This window comes from Esox lucius, chromosome 25 (genome assembly GCF_011004845.1).
Source record: "Esox lucius isolate fEsoLuc1 chromosome 25, fEsoLuc1.pri, whole genome shotgun sequence".
NCBI classification, from domain to species: domain Eukaryota; kingdom Metazoa; phylum Chordata; class Actinopteri; order Esociformes; family Esocidae; genus Esox; species Esox lucius.
Genome location: NC_047593.1, coordinates 19,422,903 through 19,449,267, shown reverse-complemented (window position 1 = coordinate 19,449,267; position 26,365 = coordinate 19,422,903). Strand labels below are relative to the sequence as shown.

General features: G+C 44.6%; 1 protein-coding gene across 25 annotated transcripts in view; it reads right to left on the bottom strand.

Moving 5' to 3' along the window:
* Positions 1-23,418, bottom strand: part of ptprdb (protein tyrosine phosphatase receptor type Db) — a 153,634-nt gene extending 130,216 nt beyond the window's left edge. For 9 of the 25 annotated variants that reach the window (XM_029118137.2, XM_029118136.2, XM_029118141.2 and 6 more), the window contains exons 1-3: positions 23,155-23,418; positions 22,902-23,029; positions 1,270-1,290 (exon numbers count right to left, since the gene is read on the bottom strand). The gene's annotated coding sequence lies outside the window, so the exon portion shown is untranslated. The remainder of the gene's footprint in view (positions 1-1,269; positions 1,291-22,901; positions 23,030-23,154) is intronic. The other 16 variants (XM_029118150.2, XM_029118151.2, XM_029118153.2 and 13 more) reach the window with 3 other exon arrangements.
* Between the last annotated feature and the right edge of the window lie 2,947 nt (positions 23,419-26,365).

Here is a 26,365-nt window from a genome sequence, read left to right as displayed (position 1 = left end):
TAATTTGGAGTGACGAGACCAAAATAGAGCTTTATGGTCTCAACCATAAGCTCTATGTTTGGAGAGGAGGTAACAAGGCCTAAAGTGAACAGAATACCATCCCCACTGTGAAACATGGTGGTGGCTCACTGTTGCACAAGTTGACCCTCCAGTGGTTACAGCAGAAAAAGGTGAAGGTTATGGAGTGGCCATCACAGTCTCCTGACCTTAATATCATCAAGCCACTCTGGGGAGATCTCAAATGTGCGGTTCATGCAAGACGACCAAAGACTTTGGATGACCTGGAGGCAATTTGCCAAGACGATTGGGCAGCTTAACCAACTGCAAGAATTCAGGGCCTCATAGACAACTAATACAAAACACTGCATGCTGTCATTGATGCTGAAGGGGGTAATACACTGTATTAAGAACTAAGGGTATGCAGACTTTTGAACAGGGTCAGATATTTTTTTTCTTTGTTGCCATGTTTTGTTTTATGATTGTGCCATTTTGTTATAACCTACAGTTGAATGTGAATCCCATAAGAAATAAAAGACATATGTTTTGTCTGCTCACTCATTTTCTCTACAAATGGTACATATATTACCTATTCACCAAGGGTATGCAAACTGTTTAGCACAACTGTACAATAACATGCCTATAGGACTCTGGTTCAAAATGAATTATTACATAGGACGCAGCGTACACTACATGAGGAATAGGGTACACTACATGAGGAATAGGGTATACAACATGAGCAGTAGGGTACACTACATGAGGAATAGGGTACACTACATGAGGAATAGGGTACACTACACGAGGAATAGGGTACACTACATGAGGAATAGGGTACACAACATGAGCAGTAGGGTACACTACATGAGGAATAGGGTACACTACATGAGGAATTGGGTACACTACATAAGGAATAGTTTACATTACATAGGAAATAGGGTGCAGCACATATACTCCTGTCATCAATATTTTGCTGTGGGGGAAACTATCACCATAAAGATACATTATTAACAATGATACTAAGGTTGTTTTTTTAATTCATTTTCATTTAATTTAATTCACTATAAAAAAATATATAGATTAAAGTCCCCTGATGATGAATAGAACACCAGATCTCACAGGAATTTGACACTGGTCAACCCTTTCAGGTAGTGCAGTTCCCCACTGCAGCTTGTGAAACTGAGAAGGACTGACAGTAGTGTTGTGTCCTGTGATGGCAAATGGGGGAACCATAAATAGTGGACAGCAAAGTCAACAGTGAAAAGCTCCTCTTACCTTTGAAGAGATCTGTAACAGCTGTGGAGACAGAGAAGGAAACCATTAGCATACAGTGAAGAGAGGAGAGACAGAGAGCAAATGAGGTTTATCGTTGTGTTTATCAACCAACTAAACAGCGTTACGTTCAGGAAAATCATGAAAACCCAAAATTCTGCTCGCAACCAGTCAATGATGCATTAATTTGCATTATGAACACAATCTTGTTCACTGAATGATTATTATTATTTTTTCATCATAGGGAGGAAGAGTAAGGGAGATGAAGAGTAAGCCATTCCACTAACCCTGTCTTTAGAGGGACTTGACTAAATGGAATAGTCACGTGTGTGTGTGTGTGTGTGTGTGAGTTCCTGTTTTACTATTCCTTGTCTTACTCACTACGATACCTTTAGAATTGGGGTTAAGTTTAGGCATTTAGGGTTAGGTTTAGGAGGTAGGGTTAGGTTAAGTTTAGGGTTTGGGTTATGTTCATGGTTAGGCACGATTTTTTTTTTAATGGTTCGAAATTACTGGTCCTCTCCTTGATAGTAAAACCTGTGTGTGTGTGTGTGTGTGTGTTTAGCTCAGTAAAGGAAGTAACTCTCACTAGCTAATGGTCTCTCCGGAGGATAACAGCTCAATCTTCAAAGAGTGCATTAACAAACAGCCTTTGAGCGTTGACAGAAAAAGGGAGAGTGACAGGATTTTCTTCTACACTTGATTACTATTCTACTAATTGTCCTATTGACAATCTTGATTCTTATTAGTACTTTAATGATGTTGTACTGTAAATGAAAACATATTTCCCAAACTACACTTTATGTTATGGTAATAAATAAAAACGAATTGAACCGAATGAGAGACAAACAGGAGTAGAAAGACTGAGTGAGAGAACGACGGTTCCCAGAGAGAGGGTTAGAGTTGTCCTGCTGTCAGTCAGTTGATCAAAGTGACTGACAGCACCTACACACACAGACATAATTCTACATAAACACACACACACACACACACACACACCACAAACACACATACATACTTCAACATCACACCCACACACACCTACATAAACACACACACACTTCTACATCATATACACACACACACACACACACCCACACACTTTTACATTAACACACACACACTTCCAGACGTGGCAGGGGGGTCGTTGTAGATCCCCATTGGTACCACATAGTGCTGACAGAGTTGACCTCCTGACTTATGACCTCTGACCTTTACCCTGTCAGCAGAACAGTGTCTCGCTGGACCCGTCTCATGTCAGACAGAGAGGGAGAGGGGGAGGGAGAGATGGAACGATCCGTATGTTTCCGTCGGTTTCTTAACTGGGCATATTAAAGGATTAGTCCGTGCAAGATGCTGCTGAATCTACAAATCACTTACATTCCTATACCTTCTAAAGAAACCATCCAAAAGTACAAAGACGAGCAAATCGCAAACTCTCAAATACAAGGATCCTTCTTCTAACCCTGTCTTTAAATATTTTATTTTATGGGTCCTCCTGTTTGAGTTCTTCCCGGTACAGAATAAATGAATGAATGATGATCTACATTTACATTACTTGCATTGGAAACCATTCCTAATCAAGCAATCCTCTGTATAAATATGAGTACATTAAACATCATTAGTTTTATTATCATTGTCGTAATTAATATTTTCTCAGTTTCAGATGAGACAGGGTTGAATAGTTCTTGATTGGAGGATCCTGGATGTCTTTCAAATTCCCGACTGACTACCTGGAGAAGTTTCTGACAAGTATGTAATGTGCCCCATTGTCTCTCCAGTTTGTCTCTCCAGTTTGTCTCTCCAGTTTGTCACTCCAGTTTGTCTCTCCAGTTTGTCTCTCCAGTTTGTCTCTCCAGTTTGTCTCTCCAGTTTGAGGTGTAAATGTAATGGGTCCGGGTTAACAGTAGGGTATTAGGTAGGGAGCAGGGGCTAGTTTAGAACACAGATGATCAATAAATCTTATCCACGATCAATAGACTCAGGGTAATATCCACGGTCAATAGACTCAGGGTAATATCCACGGTCAATAGACTCAGGGTAATATCCACGGTCAATAGACTCAGGGTAATATCCACGGTCAATAGACTCAGGGTAATATCCACGGTCAATAGACTCAGGGTAATATCCACGGTCAATAGACTCAGGGTAATATCCACGGTCAATAGACTCAGGGTAATATCCACGGTCAATAGACTCAGGGTAATATCCACGGTCAATAGACTCAGGGAAATATCCACGGTCAATAGACTCAGGGAAATATCCACGGTCAATAGACTCAGGGTAATATCCACGGTCAATAGACTCAGGGTAATATCCACGGTCAATAGACTCAGGGTAATATCCACGGTCAATAGACTCAGGGTAATATCCACGGTCAATAGACTCAGGGTAATATCCACGGTCAATAGACTCAGGGTAATATCCACGGTCAATAGACTCAGGGTAATATCCACGGTCAATAGACTCAGGGTAATATCCACGGTCAATAGACTCAGGGTAATATCCACGGTCAATAGACTCAGGGTAATATCGATGAAGAGGACGTGGGTGTACCAGATAAACAGAATGCTCTGTGTGTGTGTGTGTGTGTGTGTTTATGGGTGTCTGTGTGCGTATGTGGGAGGTAGGCTGTGTGTGTGTGTGTATATGTGGAAGGTAGGCTGTGTGTGTGTGTGTATATGAGGGAGGGAGACTGTGTGTGTGTGTGTGTGTGTATATATGAGGGAGGGAGACTGTGTGTGTGTGTGTGTGTATATGAGGGAGGGAGACTGTGTGTGTGTGTGTATATGAGGGAGGGAGACTGTGTGTGTGTGTGTGTATATGAGGGAGGGAGACTGTGTGTGTGTGTGTGTGTATATATGAGGGAAGGAGACTGTGTGTGTGTGTGTGTGTGTGTGTGTATATGAGGGAGGGAGACTGTGTGTGTGTGTGTGTGTGTATATGAGGGAGGGAGACTGTGTGTGTGTGTGTGTGTGTGTATATGAGGGAGGGAGACTGTGTGTGTGTGTGTGTATATATGAGGGAAGGAGACTGTGTGTGTGTGTGTGTATATATGAGGGAAGGAGACTGTGTGTGTGTGTGTGTGTATATATGAGGGAAGGAGACTGTGTGTGTGCGCGTGCATGTGTGTATATGAGGGAGGGAGACTGTGTGTGTGTGTGCATGTGTGTATATGAGGGAGGGAGACTGTGTGTGTGTGTGCATATGTGGGAGGGAGACTGTGTGTGTGTGTGCATATGTGGGAGGGAGACTGTGTGTGTGTGTGTATATGTGGGAGGGAGACTGTGTGTGCAAACAGGTGAGCAACCAGCCGTCTCAATCAGCGTTTATCCTGACTACCAATAATCACCAATTACCTTTAACCCTTACTAACACACACACACACACACACACACACACACACACACACACACAAACACATACCACAGGTGCACCATGATTTAATTGCCTGTTGATCATCCAGGTGGCAACAAATTACCATGATTACACACACACACACACACACGCACAGGATAGGTGACAGATGCAACTTAAGCGGATGTTGATCACCAGGTTTTGGGCGCAGCAACAAATTACCATGATTACACAAAACCACACACACACACAGAAAGAAACATAATCTGTCGGTCCCATCTGTAATCTGTCGGTCCCATCTGTAATCTGTATTTGCTTGTTTGTCAGATTTGACTGATGCTCTAAAAACTGCTATCCTCTCAGATTTGAATGGAAGTGTATATGCATGGAAGTGGAAATGGGCGTGTGTGTGTGTGTGTGTGTAATAAAGGTCGATTTCAAGCAGTCACATCAAGCCTGCTATCATCGTAATTAATGAACAAGCAGAGACATAATTAACAGATGGAGCCCTTAACACTGCAATTAGACAGAGTGTGTGTGTGAGTGTGGGGGGGGTCATGTCTAATAGGGGGGAAGAAGTGTTATGTCCAGGTTTTCGGTTTTCCCAGGTTTAATCCCTGATCAAAGGGGAATAGTGAGAAACTCTAAGGACCAGGCTTGTCTACAGGGTCCAATCACAGACCTTCAATACAGAATGGATAGACTGACAGCGTGTGTGTGTGTGTGTGTGTGTGTTAGGGCCATCTTTATTATTCCAGTATCTGGATTTAAATAAACCAATTTTTATGATGTTCCTCAGGGCTCAACAAATTCTGCGTCCCAAACTATGCATCACTCTAATCCCTAAAAAGTCCACTACTTCAGACTTGGGCCCATGGGGAGTAGATAAGGAATAAGGTGACATTTAGAAGGACCCAGTTAATATTTTATGTTCGTTCTCATCTCCTTCTCATCACCTTACTGCTGTGGAAGCTCACTAGGGGTATTCTAGATTTTGTGTGCACACAGATCTCTGTAATATTGAGCTTTTTGGGTTCTTTATACACGGTCAAAATACAATGTATTGTTTGTAGGAAGTGAAAATGTAGTAATGTATTAAACATAAAAAACATGAATTTTATATTAATGTGTTTATGAGACAGTGTGACCTACATTGTTCACACACTCCAACACAAGATTCAGATTCACACTACACATTACACACTACAGACAACACATTACAGACTACACACTACAGACAACACATTACAGACTACAAACTACACACTACAGACTACAGACTACACACTACACACTACAGACTACAGACAACACATTACAGACTACACACTACAGACAACACATTACAGACTACAAACTACACACTACAGACTACACACTACAGACTACACATTACAGACTACACATTACAGACTACAAACTACACACTACAGATCACAAATTACAGACTACCCACTACAGACTTGAGACTTCAGACCACACACACACAACAGACTACCCACTACAGACTACCCACTACAGACAACAAACTACAAACTACAGACTTGAGACTTCAGACCACACACAACAGACTACCCACTACAGACTACAAACTACAGACTTGAGACTTCAGACCACACACAACAGACTACCCACTACAGACTACCCGCTACAGACTTGAGACTTCAGACCACACACTAGAGACATCAGACTACACACTACAGACTTGAGACTTCAGACCACACACTAGAGACATCAGACTACACACTACAGACTTGAGACTTCAGACCACACACTAGAGACATCAGACTACACACTACAGACTTGAGACTTCAGACCACACACTAGAGACATCAGACTACACACTACAGACTTGAGACTTCAGACCACACACTAGAGACATCAGACTACACACTACAGACTTGAGACTTCAGACCACACACTAGAGACTACCCACTACAGACTACCCACTACAGACCACATCATCCATCTTCAAATCCAGACTTCACATTCCATCCATCCTTTGTCTCTCTCTCCCCATCACCATTTCTTTCAGTCACACTACGGTAAGCAAAGAAGAACAAGGTTTTCTTTTAGATTTCATCACATCATCAGTTTTCACTCTCTCTTCATCATGATCTCCATCTTCATAAAAGGTTTCAATCTATTTCTCCATGGCCTTTGAACACAGCCCTCAGTTATTTCTGAAGCGGAACTTGTCTTAAGTAGACTGATAATGTTTGAAGGATCCCCTGATTCCACATCTGGAGGTGTGAGTGAGAGAGTGTGTGTGTGTGTGTCTCAGTTGTCTGTCAGTCTGTGTGTCTCCATCAGTCTGTCTGTCTGTCTATGTGTGTCTGTGTGTGTGTGTCAATCTGTCCAGGTGTATGTCTGTCTGTGTGCGTCAGTCTGTCTGTGTGTGTGTCAGTCTGCGTAAGTGTGTGTGCGCATGTGTGTAAGCTCCTGTTTCCCAGTCTGTCTGAGTGTGTCTCAGTCAGTCTGTGTGTGCGCGTGTGTGCGCGCGTGTGTGTAAGCTCCTGTTTCCCAGTCTGTCTGAGTGTGTCTCAGTCAGTGTCTGAGTGTGTCTCAGTCAGTCTGTGTGTGCGTGTGTGTGCGTGTGTGTGTGTGCGTGTGTGTGTAAGCTCCCTGTTTCCCAGTCTGTCTGAGTGTGTCTCAGTCAGTCTGTGTGTGTGTGTGTGCGTGTGTGCGTGTGTGTGCGTAAGCTCCCTGTTTCCCAGTCTGTCTGAGTGTGTGTCTCAGTCAGTCTGTGTGTGCGTGTGTGTGCGTGTGTGTGTGTGTGTGTGTAAGCTCCCTGTTTCCCAGTCTGTCTGAGATGAAGTGACAGATGATCGCAGGGCTCTGGCGTTCTGAGCTCATCAGAGAGACGATCGATACACACACAGCCGCTTCAAAAGACCATCTTCAAAGGAGAGCCATATGCTCTAAACTGGTGTGTGTGTGTGTGTGTGTGCTTAAGGCCCTAATGATTACAGAATCGACCAGAGAATAGACTGTTTTAAAGTCCCGTGGCTGGTTCTGTTTTTATATCTCTTTCACACACATAAGGAATATGACTGAAATACAATAATATACTTGTGGTTATCATGTGAATTGATGATATCTCCATCTTCAGTTTATTGGTCACCTGGAACTGGCTTTATCAGGGAGGTCAAGAGAAACAGAGGAAGAGAGAGAGAGAGAGAGAGTAGGGTAAAACGTGTCAGAGAGAAGGAGAGAAATAGAATGAAAGAATGAAAGACGGCGAGAGGGAGAATAACAGGCAGAATGAGAGAGAAGGAGAGGGAAGGGAGAAGACAGAGAGGGAGGGGGGAGAAAGGGGGGGGGGAGAAAGGGGGGGAGGGATGGGGGGAGACAGAGGGAGGGGAGAAGAAAGAGGGGGGAGGTTGGAAGAGAGAAAGATAAAGCTTGGATATTAAAAAAAATGAGAAGAGATGAGTAGGTATAAATTGATAAAACATCCCCAAAGCACACACCTACACACACACAGACACACACACCTACACACACACAGACACACACACAGACACACACACACACACCTACACACACACAGACACACACACAGACACACACACCTACACACACACACACACCTACACACACACACACCTACACACACACAGACACAGTTCAGAGCATGGTGTCACCACACCTCACTGCGTGTAAATGAGACGTGTTATTTTTGACTCAGTGTCAGGACTTTTCATTGCGAGATAAGTGGTGTGTGTGTGTGTGTGTGTGTGGGGGGGGGGGGGGGGTTGTTTCTTTATTAAGTAACAGTACTCAGAGAGTGGTGAGTGTACATTTTAGACAGATTCTGCAAAGACCAGGAACATTTCAACTATTTATTAACCACAACCCAAACCTTATCCTGACCCAAATCCCCATTCTAAACCCAACTAAATACACAACTTCAACAAAAAGACAGACAGGTATGTCTCAAGAAAACATTTAAACAAAGGCACTACCGTCAGAACACAGAGTACAATTAACAGCAACTAGGGGAGTAAATGACCTACTAAACCTATACAACTGGGAAAAGTATAGTCTGCCGTGAAGTGTAGCTTGAGCTAAAGGAAAATTCTATGTTGTCCTGGCTTTGTCCAGTGTTGGTTATTTCCTGTCTTCTGTTAACTGTCTGGGGACGGATAACGGAAGACAGGAAAGAGACACTGGCGGCATGTCTTGGTGCTACACAAACCCCACTCATGTCTTAATGTTATTGTAAACTGATTGCCAACCCAATTAGAACAGTAAACACTTATTTTTCATTATACCAGTGACAGAAGGTGTGATACCCCAAGGCTATCAGCCAATCAGCATGCAGGTTTTGGTTTACAGCAGTTGAGACAATCAAAACTTTGAGTCATAAAAACATCTCATTAAACCAAGTGATTCCGCCTGTCTGTCCTCTAAAATAAGCCAAGAGAGGCTGGCTTACACGCCATTCATTTTAGCCCTCCTGTCTGCAATGGTGGTCCTGTGTGAGTGTTGTTAAAGGCAAGGCGTGCAGCTCGGCTTACACCAAACCGCAGCCTCGCTAGGTCTTTCTTTACCCGCACCAGACCGTACTGATGGACAGTAGCCAAGGGATGACCTGACCGGAGCCTTAATAACTAGTACAGTTGATACGGGACTAAATTGCTGAACTCCCTCCCATCTTCATAACAGGTTAGTCAGAACGACTTGATCCATCGCAACAAATGTAAGTCAAAGGTGTTCAGCTTGTTCAACGTGTTTAATGGACTCCCCCTTTGTGAAGTACAGTTCTTAGAGAATGTTTGGATTAAAGTGCTACGCTCTTCCTCTCAGCCGTATTTAGGATTCTGCCTTTTGATGTCACTGGCTGTGGGTGACATTGTGCGGAGTGTGAAGCCATTCCAGTGTCTTGTAAGACAAGTGGCAGGTTGCAAAAACGGGGAAAAGTAACTGTCCAGGGCAGCTGCCCTGAGGGACACCACACTTTATATATCCGACCACGGAGACGCTTTCGCTGAAGAACACTTTCTATTGGATGTGTAACTCTCCAACCATGGATGGCAGATGTTGTAAAACCATAGCAAGCATGCTTTATTTATCACTTGATCTACAAGTGTCATCTTTTTGTCCGGTTCATTTAGCCGCCAGTCGCCTGAGTGAAGTACAAGCTGAGCACCCTCCTTAACACTCATGTTCCTGTAGAAGCTTTTAGTAGTTCTTCAAATTGAAACCCAGGGGGAACCTGTAAACGTTCAAGTCCTTTCAAAGGGTTCTTAAAGAACACTGGTTTAAAAGTCCCTCAGAACATATTGGGGTTGAACCCTCCCTTCAAAATCAACCCCAAAATAACCTATTGGGGTTGATTTTGAAGGGGGGGGGTTCTTTAGAATTTTTCTTTAAATAACTGATAAGGGTGTCCCCAGAGCTGCAATGACGAACCCAAAAAGGGTCCCCCAAAAAGGGTCCCCTAAAAACCTTTTTTTTGCGTGTTTTTACAGGCTAACTATCTGAGGTTAACATGTTCCCTGAAAATAGCATTCATCACTCAAACGCAATAATTCCAATCAATTTACTTAGACTGTGTGTGTGTGTGTGTGTGTGCAAGTCAGTCTGCATGTTTAATTAGCGGAGACAAGCAGGTGTAAAACAGTAATTAATGATACAACTGGATGACTTCATTATTCTACCATGAACCTTTCCCACCTCACTGACTGTGTTCAACACGCACACACACACACACACACACACACACACACACCTAGCAGATTTTGGGTAATGTAATAATGACCGTCCAAATGCCAACCGATGAGTAATTTAATACCTGAAATACTGCCAATATTTGCATATGTCTTAAATCTAGTGTTGGCTTGTGGATGTTTCTGTGTGCTTCTGTTCAGTCTGCCGGTCTGTGTGTCTGTCTTAGAATTGGCCTTTCATACTGTGTCAATTAGTATATACTCCCCACACACACCCACTAAAGTGCCTATATATAATAATTATAATAATGTAAAATGATCATTAGATACATATAAACAACTGATCATATACGCAGACTAAGCGATAATATAATGCATGCAGTTCAGCGAAAATGACTGAATAATCTTCATTGTTATTACTGAAATGGGCTATTTAATCATTATGAAATGAACCTGCACATTCATCGATATGGAGCGCCTAGACAGGTCTTCACCGTGTTACACAGCACTACCCGCCACCAAACCCTGATGCACAGTATTGCCATTTAAACTGGGTGTTGTTTTTATGTGTGTGTGTGTGTGTGTGTGTGTCAGATAGGAGCCTACCGACAGAGCATTTAAGCGGTTTGACTGGAGTAAGCAGAGTAAATCTACTGCAGTTGTCCTTAATGAGGACACACACCAACACTCCGGTAAAGCTACAGCAGTTGTACTTAATAGAGAGGAGAGGAGCCTCTCTGACACATTCATTACATCCAATTACTCAGCCACGCCATGTCACCACACACACAAACACACATACACGCACACACACAAACACAGCCACGCCATGTCAACACACCCACACACAGCCACAGCCACGTCCACACAAACACACACACACCACACACACACACACACACACACACACAGCCGATTCTGCTGATCTCAGTAGATCAATGCCCTCCTCATCAATGTTTCCTTAGGGACAGCAATCTATCTGTTAACTCACTAATGAAACACTGATCTCCCCCCCACCATTTCTCGCACCCTCCCTCCCTGTGTGTGGAGTCTCCCCTATCAATGTGTCAATATCACCCACTGAACTGGGTCACAGAATACCACAGAAAGACACCACCATCAGGTCTCTAACAGGGAGACAGACAGACACCACCATCAGGTCTCTAACAGGGAGACAGACAGACACCACCATCAGGTCTCTAACAGGGAGACAGACAGACACCACCATCAGGTCTCTAACAGGGAGACAGACAGACACCACCATCCTGTCTCTAACAGGGTGACAGACAGACACCACCCAGTCTCTAACAGGGAGACAGACAGACAACACCACCCTGCCTCTAACAGGGACATATAGACAACACCACCCTGCCTCTAACAGGGACATATAGACAACACCACCCTGCCTCTAACAGGAACATATAGACAACACCAACCAAACATCACTAGCCTCCTGGATGGCACAGAGGTAAAGTTATTCCAGTATCCAGGAATCCTGATCCAGACACTGGGTCCCGTGGAGACATCCCCCACCGGGCCCCGTGGATACAATCCCCCCAGATGGTCCCGCGGAGACAACCCCCCAGATGGTCCCGCGGAGACAACCCCCCAGATGGTCCCGCGGAGACATCGCCCACCGGGTCCCACACAGACATCGCCCGCCGGGTCCCACAGAGACATCGCCCGCCGGGTCCCACAGAGACATCGCCCGCCGGGTCCCACAGAGACATCGCCCACCGGGTCCCACACAGACATCGCCCACCGGGTCCCACACAGACATCGCCCACCGGGTCCCACACAGACATCGCCCACCGGGTCCCACACAGACATCGCCCACCGGGTCCCACACAGACATCGCCCACCGGGTCCCACAGAGACATCACCCACCGGGTCCCACAGAGACATCACCCACCGGGTCCCACAGAGACATCACCCACCGGGTCCCACACAGACATCACCCACCGGGTCCCACACAGACATCGCCCACTGGGTTTGGTAACTGGATGTGGTTGCTTTGCATCATCACGCTCTAGCAACTCCTTGGGGCAGTTTGGGTGCCTGGGATCGGATCAGCTTCAGGAGACGCAGGACAATGACTGGCAGGGCCTTAATCACTAGTTGGCTTCCATGACATAAAGTGAAATGTGTAAAACTAAAAAAAGAAACTACACACTACAATTCATATTCTACATTATTTACACACACGCTACCAGATTTCTTCAAAACACAAATACCAATTTAAAAAAATATAAGTACAGTGTCAATTTGAAAATAAATGTTTGCCCTTTTTTTTACTGCTTTCCACATTTTCAGAAGATTGCCCATAACTTACATTTTTAATGTGTACGGATCATGAATACATGTTAGGATGTGATTAAGAAAGAAGATCCTTTCTTTAATCATTATACCTTATGTTTCTAGCTTCCCACTGAAATGGAAATTATTTTCCACATTCTGTCCACACAGAACCGTATTAACAAAGCCAGGTTGACATTTCAAACCCATACGGTTCTTAAAGCTGCTGCACCCTGAATAAAATACATTCTTTACAAACGGCTCAGGGTTTCGATACACTCTGAAACCTTAAGTTAAGGTCCTTAAAGGGTTTTAAAAGAACTGACTAGAAACCATTTGTGAGATGTGGGACGTGGAAACGTTGATGCTGAATATGTCAGAGCAATGCTTTGTACAGACAGGACCTCCTGGCCCCATGGTCTATAAGTGACAATCTTCTCTGTAAAAACAGGTCATAGCAGCTATGTTACTAAGCAGGGGAATTGCTTTCCTTTCACTCTCTCCATCACAGTACTCACTCACTCTCTCTCTGTCTGTCTGTCTGTGTCTGTAACAGTGTGAATGCACATGTTTGTAAGTGTGTGTGTGTAACAGTGTGTGTGTGTCTGTAACAGTGTGTGTGTGTGTGTGTGTGTGTGTGTGTGTGTGTGTGTGTGTGTGTAACAGTGTGTGTGAGCTCAAGGTGGTGAGTGTGAAAGAACACTCTGCCTAGGCCCACAGACAAGACCCAGCACTTAACATTCACCAAGACAAACTGTCAACCATTCATAGCCTCACTCCCTCTCCTCCTCCCTCCAGCTCCTTCCCCTCTCGTCCCTCACTCCCTCTACTCCTCCCTCCAGCTCCTTCCCCTCTCGTCCCTCACTCCCTCTACTCCTCCCTCCAGGTCCTTCCCCTCTCGTCCCTCACTCCCTCTACTCCTCCCTTCAGCTCCCTCCCCTCTCGTCCCTCACCCCCTCTAAACCTCCCTCCAGCTCCCTCCCCTCTCGTCCCTCACTCCCTCTACTCCTCCCTCCAGCTCCCTCCCCTCTCGTCCCTCACTCCCTCTACTCCTCCCTCCAGCTCCTTCCCCTCTCGTCCCTCACTCCCTCTACTCCTCCCTCCAGCTCCTTCCCCTCTCGTCCTCACTCCCTCTACTCCTCCCTCCAGCTCCTCCCCTCTCGTCCCTCACTGCAGTACTCCCTCCATCCAGTCCTCCCATTTCACTTCTCTCCTCATCTATTTCCCCTCTCCCTACCCCCTCTCTCTCCCCCATTCTTCTTAACACCTGACAGACACAGAGACAGGATCCAGCAGTAAATCTGTGAACACAGTCACCTTCTCACCTTCGCACCAAGAAAACAGAGAGATACGGTGGAGAGGAAAAGAAAGCACAGGAGACGGAGAGAAATCAGAGAAGAGAGATAAAAAGAAACATGAGATGAGAGAAGAGAGTAAAGGATGTATGGTAAATAGGTATAGAAAGGACAGAGGGAGACAGAGGCAAAGAGAGAGAGAAACCAAGATATGAGTGAGGATAAGCCCGGTAATAAATGATCTCTAGGGGCCTGGAGGAACCAGGAGGATCCTGGAGCAGGGGGGAGGGGATGATTCTAGCCCAGACACGGTGAGCGGCGTTGGGCATAGCTCTGCACCCTGACAGCCTCTCTGGACGTATGGGCCATGACGAAAGAAAGAGGCGTGTGGTAGCGTATCCTGTGGTTACCAGGCAATCCTCTGGGTATACAGAAGAGAGAGCAGCAGAGGCGCGTCGCCTCTGGAGTATAAAAGAACAATGTGTCCTAAGACTCTCCAACGCCACTATCTTTTCTCTGTTCTTTTCTCTCCATCCTCATCTACCTGGGGACCCACGGGAATCACCTTGAGTAGGTCCCAGTACCATTTCTGTGTGTGTGTGTGTGTGTGTGTGTGACTGTGTGTGTGTGACTGTGACTGTAACTGTATGTGTGTGAGTACATGAAAGCGTTGTGAAGTCCCCATGCAGTGCTCAGATGGGGCTGATTAAAAACCAAAAGCCTTGGTGTTCATCTGCGTTTGGGATTCTCACACACACACACGCACACACACAAACACACACAAAACGGCCCCTCATGCCTTGTGTTCTAAATTTACACTCAGCAGTAGTGGCAGGAGGAGGGGAGGGGGAAGGTCTCACCAGCAACCCTCAGACCAAATTAACGGCCCATCATAAATTAGGAAAACCAGCAAGTAAAATATTTGAAGTCCTTTTTTAATTGTACATTTGATTTGTGGGCTACAGTAAAGTATTTAAAGTGTGTGTGTGTGTGTGTGTGTGTGTGTGTGTGATGTCATCCTAGTGGCAATGATTAACAGAGTCTGAAGGAATTACTCACGCATTAGAAACACCCCTGTGGTTGTCGTGGTGACTGATTGACTGGTAATGGCCGTCCTGAAGAACTACCGGGTCAAATGAATCATGACCCATCCTAACAGTTCAATCTTTATGCTGCAGGTCTTCGGCAGCGCTTCTTAAACGGATTCAGCCTGGGACCGACATGAGAAACGGTCCTGCTGTAACTCCCAAGAGTTTCCAAATGAAGTGAAAACGATGCATGGTCATTGTCATAACGGGCTAACACACCACGGATCTCTCACATGTCCCAGACCCAGTTTGGATCAGAACCCATGTCCTCATCATGCATTCCCACTCTAAAGACCTGCTATAGTCAGTATATACTCTTTATAGTTGCCAGACGCATGCTTAGCAGATGGACAGAACCTAGATTGTTCCCCAAATGAATGGGTGTCCTGAAACAGACTCTATAGAGTAATCAAGTTAGGAATGTGTGTGGGTGCGCGTGTGTTTACACAAGTGTGTGTCTGTGTGTTAAATCAGAAGGAGGTTCAGATTGGGTATTGACTAGTTGTTAGAGGCCTCTATCCGTCATAGTGACAAACAGTGAGGAGGAGACACACACACACACACACACACTGCAGAGAAGTGGGCGAATAGTTGTTAGTGCTGTTGAAGGTGACGTAGGGTTATGTTTATCACAAGGACAGACAGAAGTGTTCTGGACACACACACACACACGCACCCTCTCTCTGTTTGTCTGTAAAGTCCTGAGGTTGCTGTGTGTGTGTGTGTCTAATGATAATAGATGAGCCATCAGTGTTGAGGGGAGAAGCACTAAGTCATCTCTCCATTGACAGCCTAGAATGACTACCAACACCAAGGTCACCTATATCACTAGACTACACACACACACACCTATATCACTAGACTACACACACACACACACACACACACCTATATCACTAGACTACACCACACACACACACACACACACCTATATCACTAGACTACACACACACACACACCTATATCACTAGACTACACACACACACCTATATCACTAGACTACACACACACACGCACCACACACACCTATATCACTAGACTACACACACACACACACACACACACACACAGATCACACACCTATATCACTAGACTACACACACACACGCACCACACACACACACACACAGATCACACACACACACGCACACTCACACATAAATCACACACCTATATCACTAGACTACACACACACACCAACACACACACACAGATCACACACCTATATCAGTAGACTACACACACACACACACACACACAGATCATACACCTATATCACTAGACTACACGCACACACACACACACACAAACACACAGATCACACAACTATATCACTAGACTACACACACACACACACACACACACACACAGATCACACAACTATATCACTAGACTACACGCTCACACACACACAGATCACACACACACTCACAGATCACACAACTATATCACTAGACTACACACACACACACACACACACACACACACACACACACACAGATCACACACCTATATCACTAGACTACACACACACACACACACACACACACACACACACACTCACTCACAGATCACACACCTACATCAGTAGAATACACACACACACACACAGATCACACACCTATATCACTAGACTACACACACACACACTCACAAATCACACAGCTATATCAGTAGACTACACACACACAGAGATCACACACCTATATCAGTAGACTACACACACACACACAGATCACACACCTATATCACTAGACTACACACACACACAGATCACACACCTATATCACTAGACTACACACACACACACACCTATATCACTAGACTACACACACACACACACACACACACACACACACACACATATCACTAGACTACACGCACACACCTATATCACTAGACTACACACACAGATCACACCTATATCACTAGACTACACACACACACACACACCCACACACAGATCACACACCTACATCACTAGACTGCACACACACACACACACACACACAGATCACACCCATATATCACTAGACTACACACACACACACTCACACACACTCACACACAGATCACACACCTATAGCACTAGACTATACACACACACACACAGATCACACACAGATCACTAGACTACACGCACACACACACACACACACACACACACACACACACACAGATCACACACCTAGATCACTACACTACACAAAAACACACACACAAACACTCACACGCAGATTACACTGACATTATAAAGGAAAGATCAGTAAACCCAGAGAGATCAGTATCTCTATCAGTCTGATCTGAAACAGGAGAAATCAGTATCACTAACAGTCTGATCTGAAACAGGAGAGATCAGTATCACTAACAGTCTGATCTGAAACAGGAGAGATCAGTATCACTAACAGTCTGATCTGAAACAGGAGAGATCAGTATCACTAACAGTCTGATCTGAAACAGGAGAGATCAGTATCACTAACAGTCTGATCTGAAACAGGAGAGATCAGTATCACTAACAGTCTGATCTGAAACAGGAGAGATCAGTATCACTAACAGTCTGATCTGAAACAGGAGAGATCAGTATCACTAACAGTCTGATCTGAAACATGAGAGATAAGTATCACTAACAGTCTGATCTGAAACAGGAGAGATAAGTATCACTAACAGTCTGATCTGAAACAGGAGAGACCAGTATCTTCACCATTACTTCCACAGCCAAACTACACTTCAGCATTATGTTATTTGGACATCTTTCCTACTAGTCACACACCCCCCCTCCCCCCCAGCCGTGGGAAACAAGCCCATCCTCCTCTTCTCTACACAGAGAGAGAGAGAATTAGAACAGAGAGAGAGAAATAAATTACAGACACTGGCAAAAAGAAGCAGAGAGAAAGAAATGGAGAGAATTAGAACAACGAATGAAAAGAGCAGAAAGAGAGAAATAGGGAGAAAGGACTGAGAGAAAGAGACAGAAATGAAAGTGAGAATAAGAGAGGAAAAAGAGGACAAGTTTAGAGGAGTTGTGGAGTGTCTAATTTACACTGAATTCTAATGCAAGGCAAACAGACTGCAACACATACAGGTGCCAAGGGAAGGGAGGAGGGAGGGAGACACGGGAGGGGGCGGAGAGGGGGAGGCATGGAGGGGAGAGACGGGAGAAAGGTAAAGGGGAGCCGGGGAGTAAAAGAGTGCGTAAGTGCGAGTGAGAAAGAAGCGGTAGAAAGAGGAAGAGCAAGATGGATACGTTTACTCATCTTCTCATGCAGAAAAGCATTTCATTAGGGTTCTATCAGATTTAGGTGTGTGTGTGTGTGTGCGCAGAGGTGTTTTGGGTTCACATCCTAACTAACTTCAAGCTCGTTATCGTAGTCTCTCAGGGGAGACGAGCATCACTAGGACAGTCCCTGTTTAACAATGAGTGCGTGCATATGTGTGAGAGTGCGTGTGTGCGCGCAAGTGAAATCCAGCAAAATCCACTGAAGCTGTCACATCGTGTGAATGCTGTTGGCATTGTTTTAGTATCTGTCATGTTTTAATAGTGTGACAAGCGCGCGTGGGTGCGTGCGTGCGTGTGTGTGTGAGTGCGTCAGCCTTATTTCCAGCGTCTGTCATGTTATTACAGTTTCTCAATTGCCTACAAGCATTTCTTAGAACAATGTTGCCAATTTTCAAAAGTTTTCTAAAGACACAGAACTCCGACATTTTGCAGAACATTGGAAGTATTTTCTAAAGGTAATTGCCTACATCTCAATCACATTCATTAGACGACTATAAGACCTCAGCGAGCACGTTATAACAGCTCCCAGTTGCATCGTAAAAGGTCAATAAAATACTCTATATTAACGGCACATTAATCTCAATCAATCAATCAATCAAAATGTATTTATAAAGCGCTTTTTACAACAGCAGTTGTCACAAAGTGCTTTACAGAGACACCCGGCCTTAAACCCCAAGGAGCAAACAACAGTAGTGTTGAATTTCAGTGGCTAGGAAAAACTCCCTAAGAAGGTCGAATTTTAGGAAGAAACCTAGAGAGGACCCAGGCTCAGAGGGGTGACCAGTCCTCTTCTGGCTGTGCCGGGTGAGATATTAAGAGTCCAATTGGAATAATAAATTAATTTCTCTTGGCTAAATCCAGAGTATATTTGATTTATAATATACAACGGTCCCCCCAAACCAGGTAATCCGCAGGTGTGGACCAGGACCTCATCTCCTTCTAAAATTTAAAATTGGAGGAAACTGAGAAAAGTTAGTAGTACATCCCTCATGTCCCCCAGCACAATAATATAGCAGCGTAACACCTTGGAAACTGAGACGGGGGGGTCCGGTGACACTGTGGCCCTACCCGGGGGAGGCCCTGGACAGGGCCCAACAGGCAGGAAATCAATCCAACCACATTGCTAATCTCATAGTTATGTTAATGAATCATCATTACAAGTCATCAGGATTCAAAGAAACACAATTGAATGTTAACAAAATTAGCACAAACACATTTCTCTCGAGTCCAAGCAGAAAAAATCGATTCAGTCTGTCTTTGAAAAGTCCCACAAGATAAATTAATTGTTTTTGAAGTCACTAAATCACAATGATCAAAACTGGACCTACAACAATCAAAACATGCAGTGTTATGGAAAACAATCCCTCTTTTATTCAAATTCCATCAAACAAGCTCAGAAACAACAAATCGAATCTAATTCCTGATCACAAAAAAAAAACAGGAATACCAGGAGGATCGGGTTGCATTCAAAACAAAAGCTGGCCTGCTCATAGGTTTGTAGACATTCCACCTGCAAGCAGAAATGCAATCCCCAGTAGAAGGAATGAGGAGAGGCAAATACAATGAAGAGGCACCACACGCTGTGTGAATATATAAGCCTTGGACACACTACAGTAAAGCTCTGTGATGGAAGTTCACATTGTTGTAGGCGACGGCTTGGGAAAACTGGGTACCTGCACATACTGGAACATGATTGGCCGGTCACGACACAGTTGGTTAGTGTCAATGTTATGACAGGCAAGTATGTATGTTAACTGGAATATGAATGTAGACGTCGGGGTTATGGTGGCACATTGTTGCTACGTAACGTGAGGTAGTACAGGAGCTAGTTGGTTGGCTTTCCAATGTTTCTCACAGTATGTCCAAATCCACTCGAATCATTTACATGTAATGTTTTGGGGTATAATTTTGGTCAACTATGTCTCCTGTGTCTCCCCCATCTCTTTCCTGTCTCCCTCCCCTGTCTCATGCACCTCCCTTCCCTCCCCCGTCTCATGCACCTCCCCTCCCCCACCCGTTTCTCATGTCCCTCCCCTGACTTCCTTCCTCATCTTCCTCCCTGTATCCTCATGTCTCTCCCTTCTATCTCCTCAATCCTTCTGTCTCACCCTCCTGTCTTCTCCTGTCTCACCCTCCTGTCTTCTCCTGTCTCACTCTCCTGTCTTCTCCTGTCTCCCTCCAGTGTCTAAGCCAGAATAATAGACAGCAGATTGACACAGTAGTGTGTAAACACTGCTCTAGTGACGGCATGTCACAAACACACACACACACACACACACACACACACACACACTTTTGCATAAACACACACAGAGATCTGAACACACACAACTCACACTAGTGAAACGATAAGACATGAAATATAAATAAATATATTAATAAATACGTAAGCCAGAAAACTGCATACACAGGTGTTCCTCTCCCCTCTGCTTTGAGTTGGCATAATCTACTGTCTCTCTCTCTCTCTCTCTTTCCCTTTTTCTCTCGCTTTCTCTCTTTTTCTCTCTCAATCTTGCCATCTTTCTCTCTCTCATGCCCAGATGCCCCCATCGTTACATTTAACTTTAACCCTCGTCTCCCTTTCTCTCTCTCTTTCCTTGTCTCTCTCCCACTTCTTTCCCTCTCTCCCCCCATCACACAGCCTTTTCACTCCCCCCTCCCTCTATTTCTCCAGTCACTCCATTGCTCTCTTCACCTCCTCCTATCTCCCTCTCTCCCTCTTTCCCTCTCCATCACGTCAGACTAAATAAGCAGTGGTGTCTCCAATAAACTGGTTCTAGGTAACATCTTACACCAACAGTGAAGAAAACATAAACAAGGCATTTATAATGTCCAGAACTCTTTACAAACCCGTCTCTATTGGTAGTGTTTGGCTCGGCTGGTCGAGCATGGCAGCTGACCCACCTGGGTTGTGTGTTCAATTCCCCCAGGGGCTCTGTACACACACTATGCAGTCACTTTAGTATGTCAGCTAAACCACTGAATCCACATAAACATGGTGAGATGAGCTTGTGGAAAACCCATATATGTCACAGTGTTCCGTATGAAATGGCGATAATTAGCACCGGCTCAGAAAACTACCTCTATCTTCTAAATGGATGAAAAAAACACAGTATCCACCAGTTCGTCTGACTCGGGTGAAGTAGGTCAAGGGCTTGTTACCCAAAATCCCAACCTAACCCTTTAAGGTACATGAATGCAGAGAGCGGCTATCTGAAACGTAACCCTTGTCCCTGGTCAACTTTGTTGCACCATGTGACGGGAACAGGGATGCCATTTGCGACACACCTGATGTCAGAAAGAGACAAAAGATCAAACACACACCTAAACAGATTAACACACACACACACACACACACCAACTCAAAAGAACAGTAAAGATAACAATAACTTCAATGTTTATGGTCGGAAAGGATGATCACGTATCCAAATGACCCCCTATTCTTTACTGCACTCATGGTACCCAGAGTCTACTAACAACAGTGGTGTGTAATTGGGGATGTAGAAACCTGCCTTGGAAAGTGTTTAAGTGGTCGAACGATAACGGAACTTTAATACGAGAACATTGATAACAAGAAACGACAGCTGACAAATGACGACAAGTTTTAAAGTGTTTTAAAGGAGTCATGAGTAAGGCCATAATGTCATACACATGCCATACATTTAGTACACTGCAACACTGTTACATATACAAATGTCCGATTTTAACAGCCCTTTCTCCAAAGGACCATTCCTTTGATAACATTTAAAGAAAAAGAAAATCATGGTATTTTTTTGGTCTGTATTGTGTGAGGCATTTCTTTGGTTGATTGGGCATGGCAGTACAAACACCAGGGATGTGGTTTAGAGTGGGCCAGTAGGAAAAAAGTAGGTATGTACTTAACTGCTGTGACTCCCTCTAGATTACACTGATAAATTACTAAAGTGTAATGTTAAATATAAAACGTAGCAGTTAAATACTAACCATGTGTACTTTTCACTAATTGTTCTAATTGATATTGCATTGTATTCTATTATATTCTGGCGGGTGAGATTTAATGGTTTCTTAAAAAATACAGATGCAGAGAAATAGCCCGGGTCCCTAAAGGCTTCTCCGTCTTCACACTTCCCTCACGTAAACCCTATTTCTCATTCAGACACACAAGCCGTCTCTGCTCTCTCTCTCCTCCCATCCCTTATATCAAACGTATCGTTTAAATGAAATGCAAAATTATACCGGTGGCCAATATCACATGAGCGCGCTGCACGCACACACGCGCGAGCACGCATGCAGGCAGGCACACACACACACACACACACACACACACACACACACACACACACACACACACGCATTCACTACCTTCTTAAACTGGTTGAGCGTGGGAAGAAAACAGGCATACTTTCTTTAGGTATAAAAACTTTTCCCTGCAACGTTAGTGTGCAGAGAATCCTCTCTGAAGGGCTTATGGGCAAAAACAAAACAATAAAGTAAGCCCTTGTTCTGTGGGGAAATACCTAGGCCACTGTACTGTCCATCAAATGATATTCATGCCAGCCCTTACGTTATCTTGGAATCGCGCTCTTGTGAATGTAATCTACATTAAAAAGCATTTGTTTTCCGGTTGACAGGTGACACAAAGCACAGACAACATATTTCGCCAACTCACCGAAATAACAGGATGTGTGTTCAATGTATGGAGAATTCCAAAGAGTTTATTTTATCTTTCTTCGCCCAAGTTAGATACAGCGAGGTGCTACCTCCCTCTCCTTCCGACAGACTAAGGTCCCGAATGAACTGAAAGAGAGGAAAGACTGGGTTTACGTCAGACTCGCAGATGTACTCCCAGCTATCGAGGTCATCTCTCAAAAGTGAATGAATAAAACAAGAGAAAACACATGCGAAAATATGTTGGAGCCTACCGATTTCAAGTCCGGGCTGGCAGGAGCAAGACGACCGTTAAAAAACGAGAACGGCCGCAGAAAAGATAGCGGCGTTCGTTTCCCTCCCAGTCTCGAGACTCCGCGCGAGATAGCGCCTGTCAAAATTGACTTCAAACTGATGCTGACTATGCGTGCGGATAAACTGCTCCGTGATAAACTGTTCCGCGAGAGAGGAGTGAGGAGAGCGGAGAGCGAGGGAGAGAGTGGGAGAGAGAGGGAGAGAGGGATAGCCAAGTAAAGACGCTGAATGCTGACCAGTAATTTTTGTCTGGCCACCGGCAGGTGTTTCAATTGGGTCACGTGAGGTCTTTCAGCAGGTGTACAGCAATTATATTACTTATCCATTACTGTATTTTTTATTTATTCATCTGTGTATTTAATTTGTGCGCTCATTCCACGCTATCTGACATGACGCGTGACCACACGGTGGACGACATTCAAAATGTCTATATGCAACATATGCATTGGTCACGTTGTATGACAGTCATTATACCTATTTAGATTTAGCGAATTTGGCAGATGCTTATAGATTAACGCTGATGTCAAGGAGTTGGTATCACATTTTTGATAATAAAGACATCCCTATTAAAAACACACGTTATTTATTTACAAATCCAACAAACATCCCACCATGAGTACATTTATATGTAACTTCTGACGAAAATCGCTTCTCAAATACAGACAAACTGAATATGCAGTATGGTTCGCTATGCATGGATAATAAACTGGCATGGGCACTGATATTCAGAAGACTGTGTGCATTCATAATGACACCCCCATATTCCCGACCGGACCTGGTGCAAATACTTAACCATACAAGGAATAGGGTTACATTTGGGACGCACCCACACGAGGAATGAGAACAGGTCAGAGCGGTAGCATGGGAAAGGGGTTGTACAGAAAAGGGAAGTACAGGAAAGACAAGATGGTGACAGGAGAGGAAATAGCAGATGAGATAGTGACAGAAGAGGAGGAGAAGACGGAAGATGAGTAGGGCGGTTCGGAGGAGGAGAAGAGGAGGTGGAGATGACAGGAGAGGGGCAGATCGAAGAGGAGGAGATGAGGGGAAAGGGAGAGGAGACAAGGAGAGCTTTTTCTTCAGTCCTGCAAAACAGTGAGAATGAAGTAGAGACTAGACAATGAAGCAAGGGCTGAATCTTTTCTTCCTCCTTTGTGGTGATGTTCTCTCTTTCCTGAGTCATCAATCCATCTGTCCACCTACTGTAGCACTCCATGGTTACTGTTGCTCAGGGCCGGCCTGCTGTATGGGGCCCCTCCCGGGAGGGACCCGCCAAAAGAAAAATCTTAGTTGTGGCCCCCCCCCCAAACATCCGGTTTGGTAGCGCAGTAGAGATGGGCACGGTTAGTTGAATATGTTTGGTAGCGCAGTAGAGATGGGCACGGTTAGTTGAATATGTTTGGTAGGGCAGTAGAGATGGGCACGGTTAGTTGAATATGTTTGGTAGCGCAGTAGAGATGGGCACGGTTAGTTGAATATGTTTGGTAGGGCAGTAGAGATGGGCACGGTTAGTTGAATATGTTTGGTAGCGCAGTAGAGATGGGCACGGTTAGTTGAATATGTTTGGTAGGGCAGTAGAGATGGGCACGGTTAGTTGAATATGTTTGGTAGCGCAGTAGAGATGGGCACGGTTAGTTGAATATGTTTGGTAGGGCAGTAGAGATGGGCACGGTTAGTTGAATATGTTTGGTAGGGCAGTAGAGATGGGCACGGTTAGTTGAATATGTTTGGTAGGGCAGTAGAGATGGGCACGATTAGTTGCATATGTTTGGTAGCGCAGTAGAGATGGGCACGGTTAGTTGCATATGTTTGGTAGCGCAGTAGAGATGGGCACGGTTAGTTGAATATGTTTGGTAGCGCAGTAGAGATGGGCACGGTTAGTTGAATATGTTTGGTAGCGCAGTAGAGATGGGCACGGTTAGTTGAATATGTTTGGTAGGGCAGTAGAGATGGGCACGGTTAGTTGAATATGTTTGGTAGCGCAGTAGAGATGGGCACGGTTAGTTGAATATGTTTGGTAGCGCAGTAGAGATGGGCACGGTTAGTTGAATATGTTTGGTAGCGCAGTAGAGATGGGCACGGTTAGTTGCATATGTTTGGTAGCGCAGTAGAGATGGGCACGGTTAGTTGAATATGTTTGGTAGCGCAGTAGAGATGGGCACGGTTAGTTGAATATGTTTGGTAGGGCAGTAGAGATGGGCACGGTTAGTTGCATATGTTTGGTAGCGCAGTAGAGATGGGCACGGTTAGTTGAATATGTTTGGTAGCGCAGTAGAGATGGGCACGGTTAGTTGCATATGTTTGGTAGCGCAGTAGAGATGGGCACGGTTAGTTGAATATGTTTGGTAGCGCAGTAGAGATGGGCACGGTTAGTTGAATATGTTTGGTAGCGCAGTAGAGATGGGCACGGTTAGTTGCATATGTTTGGTAGCGCAGTAGAGATGGGCACGGTTAGTTGAATATGTTTGGTAGGGCAGTAGAGATGGGCACGGTTAGTTGAATATGTTTGGTAGGGCAGTAGAGATGGGCACGGTTAGTTGCATATGTTTGGTAGCGCAGTAGAGATGGGCACGGTTAGTTGAATATGTTTGGTAGCGCAGTAGAGATGGGCACGGTTAGTTGCATATGTTTGGTAGCGCAGTAGAGATGGGCACGGTTAGTTGAATATGTTTGGTAGCGCAGTAGAGATGGGCACGGTTAGTTGAATATGTTTGGTAGCGCAGTAGAGATGGGCACGGTTAGTTGAATATGTTTGGTAGCGCAGTAGAGATGGGCACGGTTAGTTGAATATGTTTGGTAGCGCAGTAGAGATGGGCACGGTTAGTTGAATATGTTTGGTAGCGCAGTAGAGATGGGCACGGTTAGTTGCATATGTTTGGTAGCGCAGTAGAGATGGGCACGGTTAGTTGAATATGTTTGGTAGGGCAGTAGAGATGGGCACGGTTTGTTGAATACTAGAATAACCGAAATTAAATTAGTATTCAAGTACTTGTGTGTGTATTCATTTTTGACCCCCAAATACATTTATGTATTTTTTGGGTTGGAATAAATAGACCTGAACACAATTTTTCGAACCACTATTCAAATTACAATTTTTGCCCATATTTTTACATATGATTATATAGGCCTACCATGACATTCAAAAAAAGTTCTACAATGTTTCGAAGTAGT